Genomic DNA, 19957 nt, shown 5'->3' with positions numbered 1-19957 from the left:
TATCACTGAACTGAAATGATGGTGTCGGCAGGGCTGCACTCCCTCTGGAGGCTCTAAGGGAGAAGCCATTCCTTACCTTTCTGGTGGCTGCGAGCGTTCCTGAACATGTGGCTGCATCACTGCAGTTTCTGCCTCCGTGGTCAGCATCGCTGCCACCTCTTCTGTCTGTGTAGTCTCTCTCTGCCTCTCTTATAAAGATGCTGTGATCATATTTTGGGCCAACCTGAATAATCCAGGATAAACTTCTCATCTCAAAATCCTTAATTTAATCAAATCTTCAAAGATCCTTTTTCCAAATAAGGAAACATTTACAGGTTCCACGCATTAGGATGTGACAATCTCTTGGGGGGTCATTTTCCCATCCTGCCATAGTCATTAATTCTTTCCTTCCTAGCTGTCGGCTATCATTCCATTGTGTCCTAGATCTTGAATATTGGAGTTGAAAACTTCTGAGTCCAGCCCAATTTTTCTCCCTTGGACAGGATTTTATTTTTCTGACTGAATACTTGAAGATGTATGCTATATGAATGAAGGAATGATTTATTCATTTAAAATGATAATAAGCCCTCAACGTGTTAACATAAATATGTTACAAAGATAATTATTTTATAAAATGAAACTTTGGTGAGAATAGTGGCATTGTTTTTACATTTTTGCAAGTTTCTTTAGTGTGTGTTTAGTTGGAGATAGCTTGTTCTTGTATCTGCTTCTGCAGTTAATCTCTGCCAATATGTTGTTTTGGTTGAAACGTGAAGAAAATCGAGCCTGACTGAGATGTGTAGTTGGAAACAAACAATAGCTTTTTGAGATAATTGTGGATGTTCAATTACACAAGAGTTGACAAGAGGTAGTTTCTTAGACGTTAGTTGCAGTTTGAAATTTGAAACCATATCAACGAACTTTTTGCCTTCTGCTACATTAAAATCCATTGGTCTGTCTTGCATGCAGAATGGGTCTTTTAGTTGTGCATAATTTTGAAACATCATGCATTCATTGGTCATTTGGAAAATACTGGTTCTCTGAGTTACGTAGATCTTCCAAATTTTGATATATTTTGTTATGTAATATTTTTAAAAAATGACACTCGTTAATGTCACCACCAATCTTATCAGAAAAATATTTAAATATTGAGAAACTTAAAGCTCATGATGATGGACACAGTTTTTCCAAAAATCTAATTTTTGCTTGAAAGCACAAATTTTATCATTGGCAACAAATACTATCAGTTGTTTTCCATGAAGTGACATAGTCACTTTGTTAATTTTTGAGAAAGTGTTTGCCAAACCCCCAAGTCAGAATAACTGTAGTTTGTCAGTTTTCTTTCACGTAAAAATAGTGTTTCATGGAGGGACGTCAGCAACATGGCAAAGTGAGATCTTCTCTTTGTCTCTCCCCCTCAGTCGACAACCAGTAAAACATTCACAATGTGAAAAATGTGCCTCTGCCCAATACACTAGGATGCTGGAGAATTCCACACCTCTGCACATCTGAAGGTGGGTGGACTGGAGCCCACACAGGAGGTGGAACTGGGGGAACAGTGGAGTGGTGCCTGCGATCCTGGATTCCCGGCTACAGCAGCTGAGCCTGCAGCCCCAGTGGACTTGGTGGTAGCAGGGGAGGCAACACACATGACTCCATCCTCCCAGCCACGGTGGCGGCCATAGGTACCTGGCAACAGTGGCAGTGAAGCCTGGGATCCCATCCCTTCAGCTGCAGAGGTGCCCATGGCTCCCTTCCCCCTTCCCTGTGGTGGTAGAGCCTTTGCACCTTCCAACAGACATGGCAGAGGCACCCATGCAATACTGGCTAACCCCCACCTGGTGGTGGAAGAGCTTGTAGCCCAAGGGATTCCAGGCACAATGGAAGAGCCCACTATCCTGGTGCCCCAGGTAGCAACACCAGCAACACTGGCAACAACAAGATACCAATGACCCCAGAGGTACAAGAAGTGATCATAAGGACACAGGGCAACATCCCTGACAGAAGCAGTAGAGGGTAGATTCTCAAATATAACACAAGGCAGCTCAGAATCAAGCAGAAAGCTCTTTGCTACTTCAAATGCACTGGCAGAGGAACAACTTGTCAAGCACCATGAAGAACCACAGCAACACTGTACCACAAAAAGAAAATGACAGTTCTCCGGAAACGAAACTTAAAATCATGGGATATTGTGATCTAACTGATCACAATAAAACTTCCTGTCCTGAAGAAGCTCAATGAGCTATAAGAAAACTCATAAAGGCAGTTAACTGGGCTCAGGAAGAAATTTAATGAACAGAAGGAATACTTTACCAAAGAGATTGAAACTCTTAAAAAAAAAAAACAAACAAATTCTGGAGCTGAAGAACTCAATGAATGAGATAAAAGATGCATTAGAAAGTCTTGGAAATAGAGTAGACCATATGGAAGAGAGAATTAGCAAGCTCAAAACCAGAAATCTAGAAATGATACAAATGTAAGAGGCAAGAGAAATAAAATAGTTTTAAAATGATGAAATTCTATGAGAGCTATCCAGTACTTTTAGATAGGGCAACATTAGGGTAATGGGTATCCCAGGAGAAGAAGAAAGGGAAAAGGGAGCAGAGACTTTGTTAAAGAAATAATAACTGAGAATTTAAACCTGGGGGAGGAACTGGATATATAAGTCCATGAAGTTAAGAGAACACCTAATTACTTCAATGCAAAAAGACCTTCTCCAAGACACAGTATATTAAAATTGTCAAAAGTCAATAACAGGGCTTCCTAAGTGGCACAGTGGTTAAGAATCCACCTGCCAATGCAGGGGACATGGGTTCAATCCCTGCTCCAGGAAGATCCCACATGCCGTGGAGCAACTAAGCCCGTGCGCCACAACTATTGAGTCTGTGCTTTAGAGCCTGTGAGCCACAACTACTGAGCCCATGTGCTGCAACTACTGAAGCCCACGGGCCTAGAGCCTGTGCTCTGCAACAACAGAAGCCACAGCAATGAGGAGCCTGCGCACCACAACAAAGAGTAGCCCCCACTCACTGCAACTAAAGAAAGCCCGCGCACAGCAAAAAAGACCCAACACAGTCAATAAAATAAATAAATAAATAATAAATTTATTAAAAAAAAGTCAATAACAAAGAATTTTGAAGGCAGCCAGGGAAAAAAGGATGGTAACCTACATAAGAACCCCCATTAAGTTAGCAGATTTTTCAGCAGAATCTCTACAGGCCAGGAGGGAGTGGAATGACATTCTCAAAGTACTGAAAGGTAAAAACTGTCACCCAAGAATGCTTTATCGAGCAAAGTGATCATTCAGATATGAAGGGAAGAATGAAAGAATCAAGATGGTGGAGTAGGAGGACATGCACTCACTCCCTCTTGCAAGAGCACCAGAATTACAACTAACTGCTGAACAATCATTGACAGAAAGACACTGGAACTCACCAAAAAAAGCACGCCACATCCAGAGACAAAGGAGAAGCCACAGTGAGATGGTAGGAGGGGCGCAATCGAGTTAAAATCAAATCCCATAAATTCTGGGTGGGTGATTCACAAGCTGGAAAACAGTTATACCGCAGAAGTCCACCCACTAAAGTGAGGATTCTGAGCCCCACATCAGGCTTCCTAACCTGGGGGCCCAGCAACGGGAGGAGGAATCCCCAGAGAATCAGACTTTGAAAGCCAGTGAGATTTGACTGCAGGACCTCCACAGGACTGCAGGAAACAGAGACTCCACTCTTGGAGGGCACACAAAAAAGTGTGTTCACCAGGGGGAAGGAACAGTGACCCCATAGGAGACTGAACCAGACCTACCTGCTGGTGTTGGAGGGTTGCCTGCAGAGGTGGGGGGCAGCTGTGGCTCACCAAGGAGACGGGGCACTGGCAGCAGGGGTTCTGGGAGGTGCTCATTGGCGTGAACCCTCCCAGAGTCTGCCATTAGCCCCACCAAAGCGCCTGTAAGCTCCAGTGCTGGGTCGCCTCAGGCCAAACGACCAACAGGGTGGGAACACAGCCCCACCCATTGGCAGACAAGCCAATTAAAGTGTCACTGAGCTCCACCCACCAAATTGGATTAAAGTTTTACTGAGCTCCACCCACCCAGCCCAACCCACCATCAGTCCCTCTCATCAGGAAGCACCAACGAGCCTCCTAGATAGCTTCCTCCACAAAAGAGCAGACAGCAGAATCAAGTAGTATCAGCAGTATTTCATTCTGTGTAACTGAAAACCACAGCCACAGAAAGACAGAGAAAATGAAAAGGCAAAACACTTTGTACCAGATAAAGGGACAAGCTAAATCCCCAGAAAAACAACTAAATGAAGAGGAGATAGGCACCCTTCCAGAAAAAGAATTCAGAATAATGATGGTGAAGATGATCCAGGACTTTGAAAAAAGTTGGATGCAAAGATCGAAAAGTTGCAAGAAAAGTTTACCAAAGACCTAGAAGAATTAAAGAATAAACAGCGATATGCAACACAATAACGGAAATGAAAAATACACTAGAAGGAACCAATAGCAGATTAACTGAGGCAGAAAGGCGAGTAAGTGACCTGGAAGACAGAATGGTGATAATCACTGATGTGGAAAAGAATAAAGAAAAAAAGAGTGAAAAGAACTGAAGACAGCCTAAGAGGCCTCTGGGACAATGTTAAATGCACCAACATTCGCATTATAGGGGTCCCAGAGGAGAAGAGAGAGAGAAAGGACCCGAGAATATATTGGAAGAGATTATAGTTGAAAACTTCCCTAACATGGGAAAGGAAATAGCTACCCAAGTCCAGGAAGTGCAGAGAATCCCAGGCAAGATAAACCCAAGGAGAAACACACCAAGACATATAGTAGTCAAACTGACAAAAATTAAAGACAGAGAAAAGTTATTAAAAGCAACAAGGGAAAAATGACAAATAACATGCAAGGGAACTTCCATAGGTTAACAACTGATTTCTCAGCAGAAACTCTGCAAGGCAGAAGGGAGTGGCATGATATATTTAAAGTAATGAAAGGGAAGAACCTACAACCAAGAATACTCTACCCAGCAAGGACTCAACAGAGAAATCAAAAGCTTTACAGACAAGCAACGGCTAAGAGAATTCAGCACCACCAAGCCAGCCCTACAACAAATGCTAAAAGAACTTCTCTAAGCGGGAAACATAAGAGAAGAAAAGGACCTACAAAAACAAACACAAAACAATTAAGAAAATGGTAATAGGAACATACATATTGATAATTACCTTGAATGTAAATGGACTAAATGCCCCAACCAAAAGACACAGACTGGCTGAATGGATACAGAAACAAGACCCATATATATGCTGTCTCCAAGAGACCCACTTCAGACCTAGGGACACATACAGACTGAAAGTGAGGGGATGGAAAAAGATATTCCATGCAAATGGAAATCAGAAGAAAGCTGGAGTAGCGATACTCATATCAGATAAAATAGACTTTAAAATAAAAAATGTTACAAAAGACAAGAAAGGACACTACATAAAGATCAAGGGATCAATCCAAGAAGAGGAGATAACAATTATAAAAATATATGCACCCAATATAGGAGCACCTCAATATATAAGGCAAATGCTAACAACTATGAAAGAGGAAATCGACAGGAACACAATCATAGTGGGGCACTGTAACATCCCACTTGCACCAATGGACAGATCATCCAGACAGAAAATTAATAAGGAAACACAAGCTTTAAGTGACACAATAAATCAGCTTGATTTAATAGATATCTATAGGACATTACATCCAAAAACAGCAGATTACACATTCTTCTCAAGTGCACATGGAACATTCTCCAGGATAGATCACATTTTGGGTCATAAATCAAGCACTGATAAATTCAAGGAAATTGAAATCATATCAAGCATCTTTTCTGACCACAATGCTATGAGATTAGAAATCAATTACAGGAAAAAAAAACTGTAAAAAACACAAACACATGGAGGCTAAACAATACACTACTAAATAACCAAGAGATCACTGAAGAAATAAAAAAGGAAATCAAAAAATACCTAGAGACAAATGACAATGAAAACACAATGATCCAAAGCCTATGGGATGCAGCAAAGGCAGTTCTAAGAGGGAAGTTTATAGCGATACAATCCTACCTCAAGAAACAAGAAAAATCCCAAATAAACAATCTAACCTTACACCTAAAGAAAATAGAGAAAGAAGAGCAAACAAAACCCAAAGTTAGCAGATGGAGAGAAATCATAAAGATCAGAGCAGAAATAAGTGAAATAGAAACAAAGAAAACAATAGCAAAAATCAATAAAACTAAAAGCTGGTTCTTTGAGAAGATAAATAAAATCGATAAACCTCTAGTAAGATGCATCAAGAAAAAGAGGGAGAGGACTCAAATCAATAAAATTAGAAATGAAACAGGAGAAGTTACAACAGACACTGCAGAAATAAAAAGCACCATAAGAGACTACTACAAGCAACTATATGCCAATAAAATGGACAACCTGAATGAAATGGACAGATTCTTAGAAAGGTATACCCTTCCAAGACTGAATCAGGAAGACATAGAAAATATGAACAGACCAATCACAAGTAATGAAATTGAAACTGTGATTAAAAATCTCCCAACAAACAAAAGGCCAGGACAAGATGGCTTCACAGGTGAATTTTATCAAACATTTAGAGAAGAGCTAACACCCATCCTTCTCAAACGCTTCCAAAACATTGCAGAGGAAGGAACACTCCCAAACTCATTTTATGAGGCCACCATCACCCTGATACCAAAACTAGACAAAGATACTACAAAAAAAGAAAATTACAGACCAATATCACTGATGAATTTAGATGCAAAAATTCTCAACAAAATACTAGCCAACAGAATCCAGCAACACCTTAAAAGGATCATAGACCATGATCAAGTGGGGTTTATCCCTGGAATGCAAGGATTCTTCAATATACGCAAATCAATCAATGTGATACACCATATTAACAAACTGAAGGATAAAAAGCACATGATCATCTCAATAGATGCAGAAAAAGCTTTTGACAAAATTCAACACCCATGTATGATAAAAACGCTCCAGAAGGTGGGCATAGAGGGAACATACCTCAACATAATAAAGGCCATATATGACATACCCACAGCAAACATCATTCTCAATGGTGAAAAACTGGAAGCATTCCCTCTAAGATCAGGAACAAGACAAGGATGTCCACTCTCTCCACTATGATTCAACATAGCTTTGGAAGTCCTTGCTACAGCAATCAGAGAAGAAAAAGAAATAAAAGGAATCCAAATTGGAAAAGAAGAAGTAAAACTGTCACTGTTTGCAGATGACATAATACTATACATAGAAAATCCTGAAGATGCCACCAGAAAACTACTTGAGCTAATCAATGAATTTGGTAAAGTTGCAGGATACAAAATTAACACACAGAAATCTCTTGCATTTCTATACTCTAACAATGAAAATCAGAAAGAGAAATTAAGGAAACAATCCCATTCACCATTGCAACGAAAAGAATAAAATACCTAGGAATAAACCTAACCAAGGAAGTAAAAGACCTGTACTCAGAAAACTGTAAAGAAATCAAACTCATGAAAGAAATCAAAGATGACACAAACAGATGGAGGGACATACCATGTTCTTGGATTGGAAGAATCAACATTGTGAAAATGACTATACTACCCAAAGCAATTTACAGATTCAATGCAATCCCTATCAAATTACCAATGGCATTTTTCACAGAACTAGAACAAGAAATTTTATGATTTGTATGGAAATGCAAAAGACCCCAAATAGCCAAAGCAATCTTGTGAAGGAAATACAGAGTTGGTGGAATCGGGTTTCCTGACTTCAGGCTATAATACAAGGCTACAGTGATCAAGACAGTATGGTACTGGCACAAAAACAGAAATATAGATCAATGGAACAGAATAGAAAGCCCAAGGATAACTATGGTCAACTAATCTATGACAAAGGAGGCAAGGATATACAATGGAGAAAAGGCAGCCTCTTCAATAAGTGGTGTTGGGAAAATTGATCAGCTACATGTAAAAGAATGAAATTAGAACACTTCCTTAACACCACCCACAAAAATAAACTCAAAATGGATAAAAGACCTAAATGTAAGGCCAGACACTATAAAACTCCTAGAGGAAAACATAGGAAGAACACTCTGACATAAATAACAGCAAGATCTTTTTTTGATCCACCCCCTAGAGTAATGGAAATAAAAACAAAAATAAATAAGACCTAATGAAACTTCAAAGCTTCTGCACAGCAAAGGAAACTATAAGCAAGATGAAAAGACAACCCTTAGAATGGGAGAAAATATTTGCAAACGAATCAACAGACAAAGGATTAATCTCCAAAATATATAAACAGTTCATCCAGCTCAATATCAAAAAAACAACCCAATCAAAAAATGGGCAGAAGACCTAAATAGGCATTTCTCCAAAGAAGACATATGGATGGCCAAAAGGCACATGAAAAGCTGCTCAACATCACTAATTATTAGAGACATGTAAATCAAAACTACAGTGAGTGGGGCGGGGGGTGAAGGGGAAGATGAGACGAAGCGAGAGAGTAGCACAGACATATATATACTACCAACCGTAAAATAGATAGCCAGTGGGAAGTTGTTGTATAACAAAGGGAGTTCAACTTGAGGATGGAAGATGCCTTAGAGGACTGGGATGGGGAGGGTGGGGGGGGACTCGAGAGAGGGTGGGGGGGGGAGTCGAGGGAGGGAGGGAATACGGGGATATGTGTATAAAAACAGATGATTGAACTTGTGTACCCCCCCCAAAAATAATAAATTAAAAAAAAAAACTACAGTGGGGTATCACCTCACACCTGTTAGAATGGGCACCATCAGAAAATCGACAAACAGTAAATGCTGGAGAGGGTGTGGAGAAAAGAGAACGTTCTTGCACTGCTGGTGGGAATGTAAATTGATACAACCACTATGGAGAACAGTATGGAGGTTCCTTGCAAAACTAAAAATAGAGTTACCATATGACCCAGCAATCCCACTGCTGGGCATATACCCAGAGAACACCATAATTCAAAAAGACACATGTGAGGAAGGGAGGGAATATGGGGATATGTGTATGAAAACAGATGATTGAACTTGGTGTACCCCCCCCCCAAAATAAATAAATAAATAAATAAAATTTTTTTTAAAATCTAAAAAAAAAAAAAAAAAAAAAGACACATGCACTCCAATGTTCATTGCAGCACTATTTACAATAGCCAGGACATGGAAGCAACCTAAATGTCCATCAACAGATGAATGGATAAAAAAGATGTGGTACACATATACAAGGGACTATTACTCAGTTGTAAAAAGCAGTGAAACTGGGACATTTGTAGAGACATGGATGGACCTAGAGACTGTCATACAGAGTGAAGTGAGTCAGAAAGAGAAAAACAAATATCGTATATTAACACATATATGTGAACTATAGAAATGGTACAGATCAACTGGCTTGCAAGGCAGAAATAGAGACACAGATGTAGAGAACAAACATACGGACACCAAGTGTGGAAAGTGGGGAGGGTTGGGGGGGAATGAATTGAGAGATTGGGATACCAAATATTACACTCTAAATATATGCGGTTTATTGTATGTTAACTGTATCTCAATAAAAGTTCTTGAAAAAAAAAGATATGAAGGGAAATAAAGACTTTCCCAGACAAACAAAAGTTGAGGAAGTTCGTTAATGCTAGACCTAATGGATAAACAAGTTTCCACTGTAGAGCACAGGGAACTATATTCAATATCCTGTGATAAACCACAATGGAAAAAAATGTGAAAAAGAATGTATTGATATATATGTATAACTGAGTCACTTTGATGTACAGCGGTAATTAACACAACATTGTAATTCAGGTATACTTCAATAAAAAACAAATTAAAACAATACCACTAGATCTGCCTTATAAGAAAACTGAACAACATGGTACTAAACAACTGTTGAGTCGATGAAAAAATCAAAGGAGACATAAAAATATACCTGAAGACAAATGAAAATAAAAATATAACATATCAAAATCTATGGGATGCAGCAAAAACATAGTTTATAGCAATACAGGCCTATGTCAAGATACAAGAAAAATCTCAAATAAAACAATCTAACCTCACACTTAAAGGAACTAGAAAAAGAAGAACAAAGCCCAAAGTCAATAGAAGGAAGGAAATAATAAATATCAGCACAGAAATAAATGAAATAGAGACTAAAAAGGCAATAGTGAAACTAAGAGGTGGCTCTTTGAAAAAATAAACAAGATTGACAAAGATCTAGCTAGGCTCACTAAGGAAAAAAGAGAGAGGATTCTGGTAGATAAGATCACAAATGAAAGAGGAGAAATGTAATGAATACCTCAGAAATACAAAGGATTATGAGAGACTATTATGAATTAGTCAAAGGCAAATTCCAGATTTGTCTTTGACTGATTCCAAACCAGACAAGACAGCACAAGAAAGAAAATTACAGGCCAATATCTCTGATGAACACAGATTGAAAAATCCTCAACCAAACACTAGCAAACCAAATACAACAGTACAATAAAAGGATCATACACCATGATCAAGTGGGACTTATCACAGGGATGGAAGGATGGTTCAACGTCCACAAATCAATCAATATGATACACAGCATTAACAAAATGAAGGATGAAACCATATGATTATCTCAGTAGTTGCAGGAATAATATTTGACAAGATTCAACACCCATTTATGATTTTAAAATGCTCTGAATAAAGTGAGCATAGAAGGAAGGTACCTCAACATAATAAAGACCATATATGATGAGCCCAGAGCTAACATCATACTCAATGGTGAAAAACTGAAAGCATTACCTCTAAAATCAGGAAAAGACAAATATACCCACTCTTAGCACTCTTATTCAACACAGTAGTGGAAAACCTAGCCAGAGCAATTAGGCTAGAAAAAGAAATCAAAGGCATCCAAATTGGAAAGGAAGAAGTAAAACTGCTACTATTTTGCAGATGACCTGATTTTATATATAGAAAACCCTAAAGACCCCACCAAAAAAATATTAGAAATAATAAACAAATAGGGAGGAACAAGATAGGGGTAGGGGATTAAGAGGTACAAACTACTATGTATAAAGTAAACAAGCTACAAGGATCTGTTATACAGCACTGGAAATATAGCCAATATCTGATAATAGCTATAAATGGAGTGTAACCTTTAAAATTGTGAATCATTATGTTGTACACCTGAAGCGTATAGTATGTAAATCAATATACCTCGATAAGAAAAGACATAAAATGGGGAAAATATATTTCTGTGAAAACATTTCTGTGAAGCTATAAGGAGTTTTAACCTTAGCTTCCTGAGAATAAAATGGGATATTTTTTAATTTTCTGGAAAAAATAAATAATAAACAAATAGAGTAAACTTGTGGGATACAAAATCAACGTACAAAAATCTGTTGCATTTAGGGAATTCTCTGGTGACCCAATGGTTAGATCTCTGTGCTTTTCCTGCTGACCAGATTTGGTCCCTGGTCAGGAAACTAAGATACCACAAGCTGCACGGCACAACCAAAAAAAAAAAAAAAAAAAAAAAATCTGTTGCATTTCTATATGCTAACAGTGAGCTCACAGAAAGAGAAATTAAGAAAACAATCCCATTTCACTGATTTCTGTTCATTCCTTTTAATTCATTGGTTCTTCTCCTCCCTCCCAGACTTTTACATTTAGCTTATTTTTGATTTTGTATTAAAGTTCATTTCTTGAGACAGCCTGTAGTTGGGTCTCACTTTTTTTATACAGTGTAACAATCTCTGCATTGTAATTTAAGTGTTTAGAAGACTTCCATTTAATATAATTATTGACATTTTGGTTTTAAATGTACCATCTTGCTATTTATTTTATATTCATCCCATCTTACCTTTATTTCTCTTCTTTTTTACTTTCTTTTGTATTAAACAAATATGTTTCAGAATTCCATTTTATCTCCACTCTTAGCTAACTGACTATATCTCTGTGATTTTTTTTTTTTGGCCACACCACATGGCATGCGGGATCTTAGTTTCCTAACCAGGGATTGAACCCACACCCCCTGCATTGGAAGTGTGAAGCCTTAACCACTGGACCACCAGGAAAGTTCCTCTGTGATTTTTAATGTGTATTCTCTAGAGTTTGTAGTATGTATTTTTAGATTATCATAGTCTAGCCTCAGAAAATAACATACTATCTCACACATAAGAACCTTACAACTGTGTATTTCCAATTCTCCCTCCTACCCCTTGTGCTCTTGTTGTTGTATGTTTTACTTACACATACGTTTTAAACTCTACAATACATTGCTAATTTTTAAAATGTATACAATTTTATTTTAAGAAATTTAAGCATGAAAAAAAGCCTTTTAGGATTACCCTCAGTCCTCCTTATTCCTTTGTATAGACCCAGGTTCTCCTCAGATGTGTTTTACTCATTCTAAATAACTTATTTTAATATTCCTTGTATTGCAGATATGCCAGTGAAAAATTGTCAGATTTTGTTTGTCTGTAGTTGTCTTTATTTCACCTTCATTTTTTGGAGGGTATTTTCACTGCATGTAGGATGCTAGGTTGAAAAATATTTTCCTTTTAGCAATTTAAGGATGCCATTCCATTTATTATGGTTTACATAGTTTCTGATGAGAAATCAGCAAAAATTCTTATCTTTGTTTCCTGATATGCATGCATCTTTTTTTCTGGCTGTTTTCAATGCTTTCTTTTTATCATTAATTTTCAGCAACTAGATTATTATTTGTTTTGAAGCAGTTTATTTTGTGTTTATTCTGCTTGGAATTTGTTAAGTATTTTGGATCTGTGGGTTTATAGTTTTCGAAACATTTGGAAAATTTTCAGCCATTATTTCTTTCAATACTTTTGTGTGTGTGCTTACCCTTTGTGTCTCCAATTATACAGTTGTTAGACTGCTTGATATTTTCCCAGAGGTCAATGAAGCTTTGTTAATTTTTGTTTTCCATGTTTTTTCTCTCTGCTTTTAGACTGCTTGATATTTTCCCAGAGGTCAATGAAGCTTTGTTATTTTTTGTTTTCAGTATTTTTTCCCTCTGCTTCAATTTGGATAGTTTCTATTACTCTATTTTCATGTTCACTTTTCTTCCTCAGTGTCTAACCCACTGTTAACCTCATCTAGCAAAATTTTCATTTCATATACTGAATTTTCATCTCTCAAAGTTCCATTTGATTCTTTTTCATGTCTTCCATTTCTTTGCTCACTGTGTTGATGTTTTCTATAAATCCATGAGTTTATTTATGTATTTATTTATGTATTTATTTATTTTATTGGCTGCATTGGGTCTTCATTACTGCATGTGGGCTTTTCTGTTGTTGCAGAGAGTGGGGGCTACTCTTTATGAGGTGTGCAGTCTTCTCATTGCGGTGGCTTCTCTTGTTGTGGAGCATGGGCTCTAGGCATGCAGGCTTCAGTAATTGCGGAGCATGGGCTCATTAGTTGTGGCTCTAGGGCTCTAGAGCACAGGCTCAGTAGGTGTGTCACATGGGCTTAGTTGCTCCATGGCATGTGGGATTTTCCCAGACCAGGGATCGAACCCATGTCCCCTGCATTGGCAGGCAGATTCTTAACCACTGTGCTACCAGGGAAGCCCAATCCATGAGTATAATAGTTGTTCTAAAGTCCATGTCTGTTAATTCCATCATTTCTGTCATTTCTGAGTCTGTTTTGACTGATTTTTTTCCCTCCAGATTTTTTCTGCTTCACTGCAGGTCTAGGAATTCTTTTTGTTTTTTGTTTTTGGATGCGGGACATAAGTGCTGGGACTTAATTATCCTCCCTTAAAGAGTATTGAAGTTGGTTTTGGAAGTCAATTAAGTTTCTTGTGGATCAGATTGATTATTTTCAGGTTTGTTTTAAAACTTTGTTTGCATCATTCTAAAGTGGTTTTTACTCTGGGGCTAGTCTAGCCCTACCGAATGTGACAGTGTTCAATATGTCTCACCACTTAGCTATTGTATCTTGACCATCCCACAGTCCTACATGAGCTCTGGGAATTTCTGGCTTACAGTTTTCCAATAGTTTTTCTTTATGGAATTTTATTCTACATAAGCACAACTGAGTATTTACTAAAACTTAAGGGGATCATATTGTAGATTTCTGGCACTCTTTCCCTGAATTGATCCCTTTTCTCTAGTACTTTTATGTGAAAATTCCAAATACCTCAGCCTCCCCAAACTCTGACTTCTGCCTCCTAAACTCATCAAGACCACCACACTCTAATTGGACCCTCTTCCCTACACTGCAGTCTGGAAATGCCTCCATTTGGAGAACCAGGGAAAACCAGGGCAATCATAGGCTGTATGCAATTTGCTTCCTTTCTCTCAGGGATCAAAGTCCTGTGCTGTCCTTTGTCCAATGTCTGAAAATACTTGCTTCCAATATTTTGTTCACTTTTATGGATGTTTCCCCCTTTGGCAAGTGGGCAAGTCCAATAGCTCTTATTCCATAATGGCTAGAAGCCATTTAAAAAACAATAAGTAGTTGTTGAATGTTATCAAATTCATATTGCATGAGATGATCATGCAATTTTTCTCTATTTGTCCATGAATGTGTTGGATTACCACTGAAAATGAAAGTGGGATGTTGAGACATCCTTGGATTTCTGGGTTAAACCCCTGTGATCAGAATGCATTTACAAAAATAAACTGTTGAATTTCATCAGGTAATATTTTGTTGGGACTTTTGCACATGCTCGTAAGTGAAATAGACATATAATTCATTAATTTTCCTGAGCTCCCTGTTGTAGTTTCATAAAATGAATGGCAATGTAATATGGTGAGGTAGATTTCTAAATAGAACTTCTTGTTGGGAATGATTAAAACTCCAGGATAAGCTATTTCCTAAAGAAGTGTCTTCTAAGATCATTAATGATCTAGTAAGAAAACAATGACTAAATAAGACAGGAGCCCAGAGGGACAAGTGGAGCACCGCACATTGCTTTTGTTCAGAGGCATTGGTGAATCAAGAAAACTTGGATTTGGGATTTTATAGTTTATGCCTTGTTGAATAGTGTCCCCCCCAATTATATCCACTCAGAATCTGAGAATGTGACCTTATTTTGAAATAGGGTCTTCGCAGATGAAATTAATTAAGATAAGGTCATACTGGGTTAGGTTGGGTCCTAATCCAATGACTGGTGTCGTTATAAGAAGAGGAAAATTTGGATACAGACACAGAAATATAGGAGAGAAGGCCATGTGACAATGGAAACAGAGATTAGAGTGATGCATCCACAAGCCAAGGAAAGCCAGCAACCACCAGGAGCTAGGAGAGAGCATGGCCTGCTGACTGTGCAGAGAACAGTCTGGTTAATTTTGAGCTTCTAGAGTCCAGAACTGTGAGGGAATAAATTTCTGTTGTTTTAAGCCACCAAGTTAGTGATATTTTTTTATGGCAGCTGTAAGAAACTAATATGTAAACTGTGAGGTGCAGAGTACAGAGATAAAGCACAGAGCCTGCTTGGGAGGAGATTCCTAATAAGAGATCAACTCTCTACAAAGCTTAGACATAGAAAGTTTAACCCCCCTGGGTAAGTGTGAAGTAGGGATATACTATTTCCTTCAAGGATTGAGAAGAAAATGGACAGCTTCAAGTTTGAGGGCAAAGTGAAGTGTGTGTGTGTGTGTGTGTGTGTGTGTGTGTGTGTGTGTGTGAAAGAGAGAGAGATAGAGACAGAGACACACAAAGAGACAGACATAGAGACAGAGACAGAGAAAGAGATGATGAAAATTTAGAACAAGAAGCTGGTCCTCACATGGATTACAGCTCAAATTCATACAGTTGGGGTGATCCAAAAAACCTCAGTGGGCATTAAATATAGAATGCTCTCCAGTTGGTAATTCTATAGATGTCTGGTAGAAGCAAACACAAATTCTCTCTGCAGGTACTCACTTTCTTTCTAGGCCTCAGGTTTTCCATAAATACAATGCCAAAGCTAACAAGCACCTCTAAGTTGAAAAAGGTAATTAAACAGAAAGATAATGAGGAGTCATGGCAGCAAGCCAGCAGTAACCACAGACAGCATGTTTCAGATAATGAAATTATTAAACAGATCATAAAATGCCTATGTTCAGTATAAAGTAATAAAAGGCAAGTTTGAAAATACATGCAGAAACTAAAAAACTATAATGAATAATCAAGCAGTGTGAAGAGAAATTCCAAATGGAATTTCTAAAACAAAAGTTTTAATTTAGTAAAAATTTTAGTTGAATTTTAATTTTAACTAAATTTAGAACTCAGTACACAACTTTAAGAGCAGATCATAAATAATTAAAGACAGAGTCAGTGAACTAAAAGATAAATGTGAGTAAATTATCCCGAATATTGCCTGGAAAGACATAGAGAGAGAAAAGATGAAAGAAAGGTTAGGAAATATGGAAGCAAGAATGAGAAGGTTCATCCGGCTTAGGTCTTATTGGAGTCCCAGAAGGAGAAGAGATGGAATGAAGCAGAGACAATATTTGAAGAGATAATGGCTGTGAAATTTCTAAACCAACAAAAGAGAAATCATATAGTGAAGAAACTCTGTGAACCTCAGGCAGAAAAAATAAATGCATCACACCAAGATACACCGCATCAAAACTTCAGAACACCAAAGTTAGGGAAAGAAGTCCTAAATGCAGCTGGAGAGGAAAGGGAAATTACCTTCAAGGAAGTGGCAGACAGAGAGGTAGTTTTTCATAGCAACAAGGGAATTCAGAGGAAGACAGTGGGTGATGATGGAAATGAACTACCTGACCTAGAATTCTATATCCAGTAAAAACATCTTTCAGGATTCAGGGCAAAATAAAGACATTTTTAGACAAACTGAGCTTTTACCTCCCAAAGCTCTCAAAAAGGAAAATTCTGAAGAATGTACTTCAGGTAAAAGGAGCCTTTTAAGACACATATTTATTATTTGGGGGGAAGTTTTAACATTTTTGTTTTGTATACAAAGAGCTTGCATTTTTTCTGCATAGAGTAGATGTCCTGGATGACCATTCAAGGAAGTTCACTTAGTCCAGCTTCATTAATGAAGCTTATATCCTTTGCTTACTAGCAGAAACACTGGTGACAAATATTGAGGCTGTATTTCTGGATCAGACCGGGCTGGTCTGAGCAGACATGGCAAGAGTGAGAACCCTGGCTGAATTCTCTCAGATGGCTCCAGTAGAGCTGCTGGTGACCCATCTTGCTTTCTTGGCTGCAATGATCCAAAAAGCTAGACATTTAGATTTCAGAGATTGTTATTATTTCCTAATAACCATCCCTTTTAAAAAAAGCTTCAACTCTGATTCATTGTCACAATAGTTTTCCTCATTGGTAGAAATCTGTTTTCTGAAAGGTATAACTATTTGTGGGAATACTTTCTTAAATCAAAAGAAGGACATTTTTACTGTCCTTTCCTTTAAGGCACAACGGTGTTGAAAACCCCACAGCTTTTGGTCCCTTATATGAACAAAGATGAGAACATACCATTTTTTAATTTTCTTTAAGAACTTTTATTGAGATACGATTGACATACAATAAACTGCATATGTTTAAAGTGTACAATTTGATATTTTTTTTCTTATTAGTAATGTACATATGGCAATCCTAATCTCCCAATTCATTCCCCCCCAACCCCTCCTGCTTTCTCCAGTTGGTGTCCATATATTTGTTCTCTACATCTGTGTCTCTATTTCTGCCTTGCAAGCTGGTTGATTTGTACCATTTTTCTATATTCTGCATATATGTGTTAATATACGATATTTGTTTTTCTTTTTCTGACTCACTTCACTCTGTATGACAGTCTCTAGATCCATCCATGTCTCTACAAATGTCCCAATTTCGTTCCTTGTTACAGCTGAGTAATAGAGAATATACCGTTTATTTTTAACACTAGATTATGCTTGTTTGCTGATGGAAATTATCCAGAAGAGAAGAAGTTGGTGATTCCAGAAAGGGGGTTAATTTTAAGCAAGAAACTTGAGTTGGCAATGAGAAAAGCAGAAGGATCAAAGGCCTGGAGGTCTGTATTGGATTTATAACACAACCCCCCAGTTCTTTGACACTCCTCCCATTGAGAGGCAGGGTCTGTGCCTGCTCTCTTGAATCTGGATGGAATTGTGACTGCTTTGACAAATAGGAAGCCATATGACTTCCAAGGCTAAATCAGAGAAGGCCATGCAGCTGCCCCCTGGCCCTCCTAGGACAGTCACTCTGGGAGAAGCTAGCCACTATGTAAGAAGTCCAACTACTCTGAGACTTCCATGCTGGAGAGGCCAGGTGTAAGTGCTGGTTGACAATCCCAGCTGATGTCCCAGTCAACAGTCAGTATCAACTGTCAACCTTGCAAGTGAGCCATCTTTGACATCCAGCCCAGCTTACTTCCAGCTGTAACCAAACTGCATGAGAAACCCCATACAAGAACTTCCCATTGGAGTCCTTCCTGAATTTATTACCCCCAAAGTGTAAAGCAGAGTAAAGCAGAGCCCTAACCACTGGACCACCAGGGAATTCCCTGGAATAAGTTTCTCATGGAGTCAAAGAATTGTGAGTGTCATGGTAATACCATAAGAAAGCAAGAAAAATAGGAGGCAATGGTCAGAGAGTTGGAGGCTTTAAATCAAAATTCAAGAGGTGGTGACATTACAGGTTATGACATATTCCCAACAAGGTATGGCTCTTAAGCTTTTCTTTCTCTTTAACAAATATTTATTTATTTATTTTGGCTGCACCGGCTCTTAGTTAAGCATGCAGGATCTTTGCTGAGGCATGCTGTATCTGGTTCCCCAAGCAGAGACTGAACCCCGGCCCCTGGCACTGGGAGTGTGGAGTCTTACCCACTGGACCCTTATGCACTAACCCTCTTAAGTTTTTCACTTTTCAGTTTTAGTTATTGGCATTTTTATTGTGCGTTTATGATTTCTATGCTATGTGAGTAGAGTAAAAGACAGAAGGTTTGCATTTATTTACTTTCTAATCTGTGAGAAAATTGTCAGAAAGCATCCTCTGACTTTTTAGGATTCAACTGTGTCAGGATTGTTGAGTCTGTGTTGCTATTCCAATTTTCCCATGTAAGTCCAGTCAATTTTGTGTCTTGTACGAGGTGTACCATTAGTGGATCATAGACCATCAGACTTGACCAGAAGTCAAGGGTGTTGGATGGGTTATGTGGATGTCCAAGTTAATTGGTTTGATGACAAGACTCAGGATCAAAAGGAAATCTGGGAAGTTTGGGTCAAAACTCTCTGCGAATTCTGGGAAGAGATCTGGAGTTTTGTGGCGGAAAGTCAGAGTAGTTAATGCATCCGGACTATTTGCACCTCAGAAATGCAGAATGTTCCTAGTGCTCCTAAAATTGAAAGGACAGCACGATGACAAGCATTTAATGCCCCAGACCTGGTAGAGCAAACAAGCACTCATTCATTCATTTGCACATTCGCTGAGCACCTACTGTGTGCCAGGCACTGTGCTTGAAGCTGGGAAGTTCAAAGAGAGATAAAATAGTGTCTCTGCTCTCCTGCACCTCTCAGTCACTGGGGAGGGAAACGTACACTTATAAATGCCATTCTTAGGGAAACACTGTAATTGAGATAAAATGTAAATTGTGGTTGAGTCCCAAATGAGGGCACCATCTGCCCCTGGCCATAGGCCTTCTCTCCGTGCTGGAATGATTGCCACCCGAAGAATGGTGTCACCTTTCCCAACTTGCATGAGCTCCTTTGCCCTGTGGTTTCCAGGCATCAATCACTCAAGTGCCTAGTCTTTTCCTCAGAAAGAATTTTCCACAGAAATAATTCAGACAAAGAAATGTCAGGGCACATAATTCCCATCAAGGAAAAAAAAGGGATAATTTCATCACACCCTTGTTGAAACTCCAGCCTCCTTCTTTGGCCAAATCTTCTCCACAAAGTCTCCCTAACCTGCTCCTCCAACCTGTCTCTAATAACCATGCTCACAGCTCTGATCTGTCCTTCCCCCACTGCAG

At 38.5% G+C, this 19957-nt stretch overlaps 1 pseudogene; it reads right to left on the bottom strand.

The window, feature by feature from the left end:
• Positions 1-16986: 16986 nt before the first annotated feature.
• On the bottom strand, positions 16987-17175 carry LOC130856761 (40S ribosomal protein S29-like; annotated as a pseudogene).
• Positions 17176-19957: the final 2782 nt, after the last annotated feature.

Source organism: Hippopotamus amphibius, chromosome 7, assembly GCF_030028045.1.
Source record: "Hippopotamus amphibius kiboko isolate mHipAmp2 chromosome 7, mHipAmp2.hap2, whole genome shotgun sequence".
Classification (NCBI taxonomy): domain Eukaryota; kingdom Metazoa; phylum Chordata; class Mammalia; order Artiodactyla; family Hippopotamidae; genus Hippopotamus; species Hippopotamus amphibius.
This window is presented reverse-complemented; position numbering and strand designations above follow the sequence as displayed.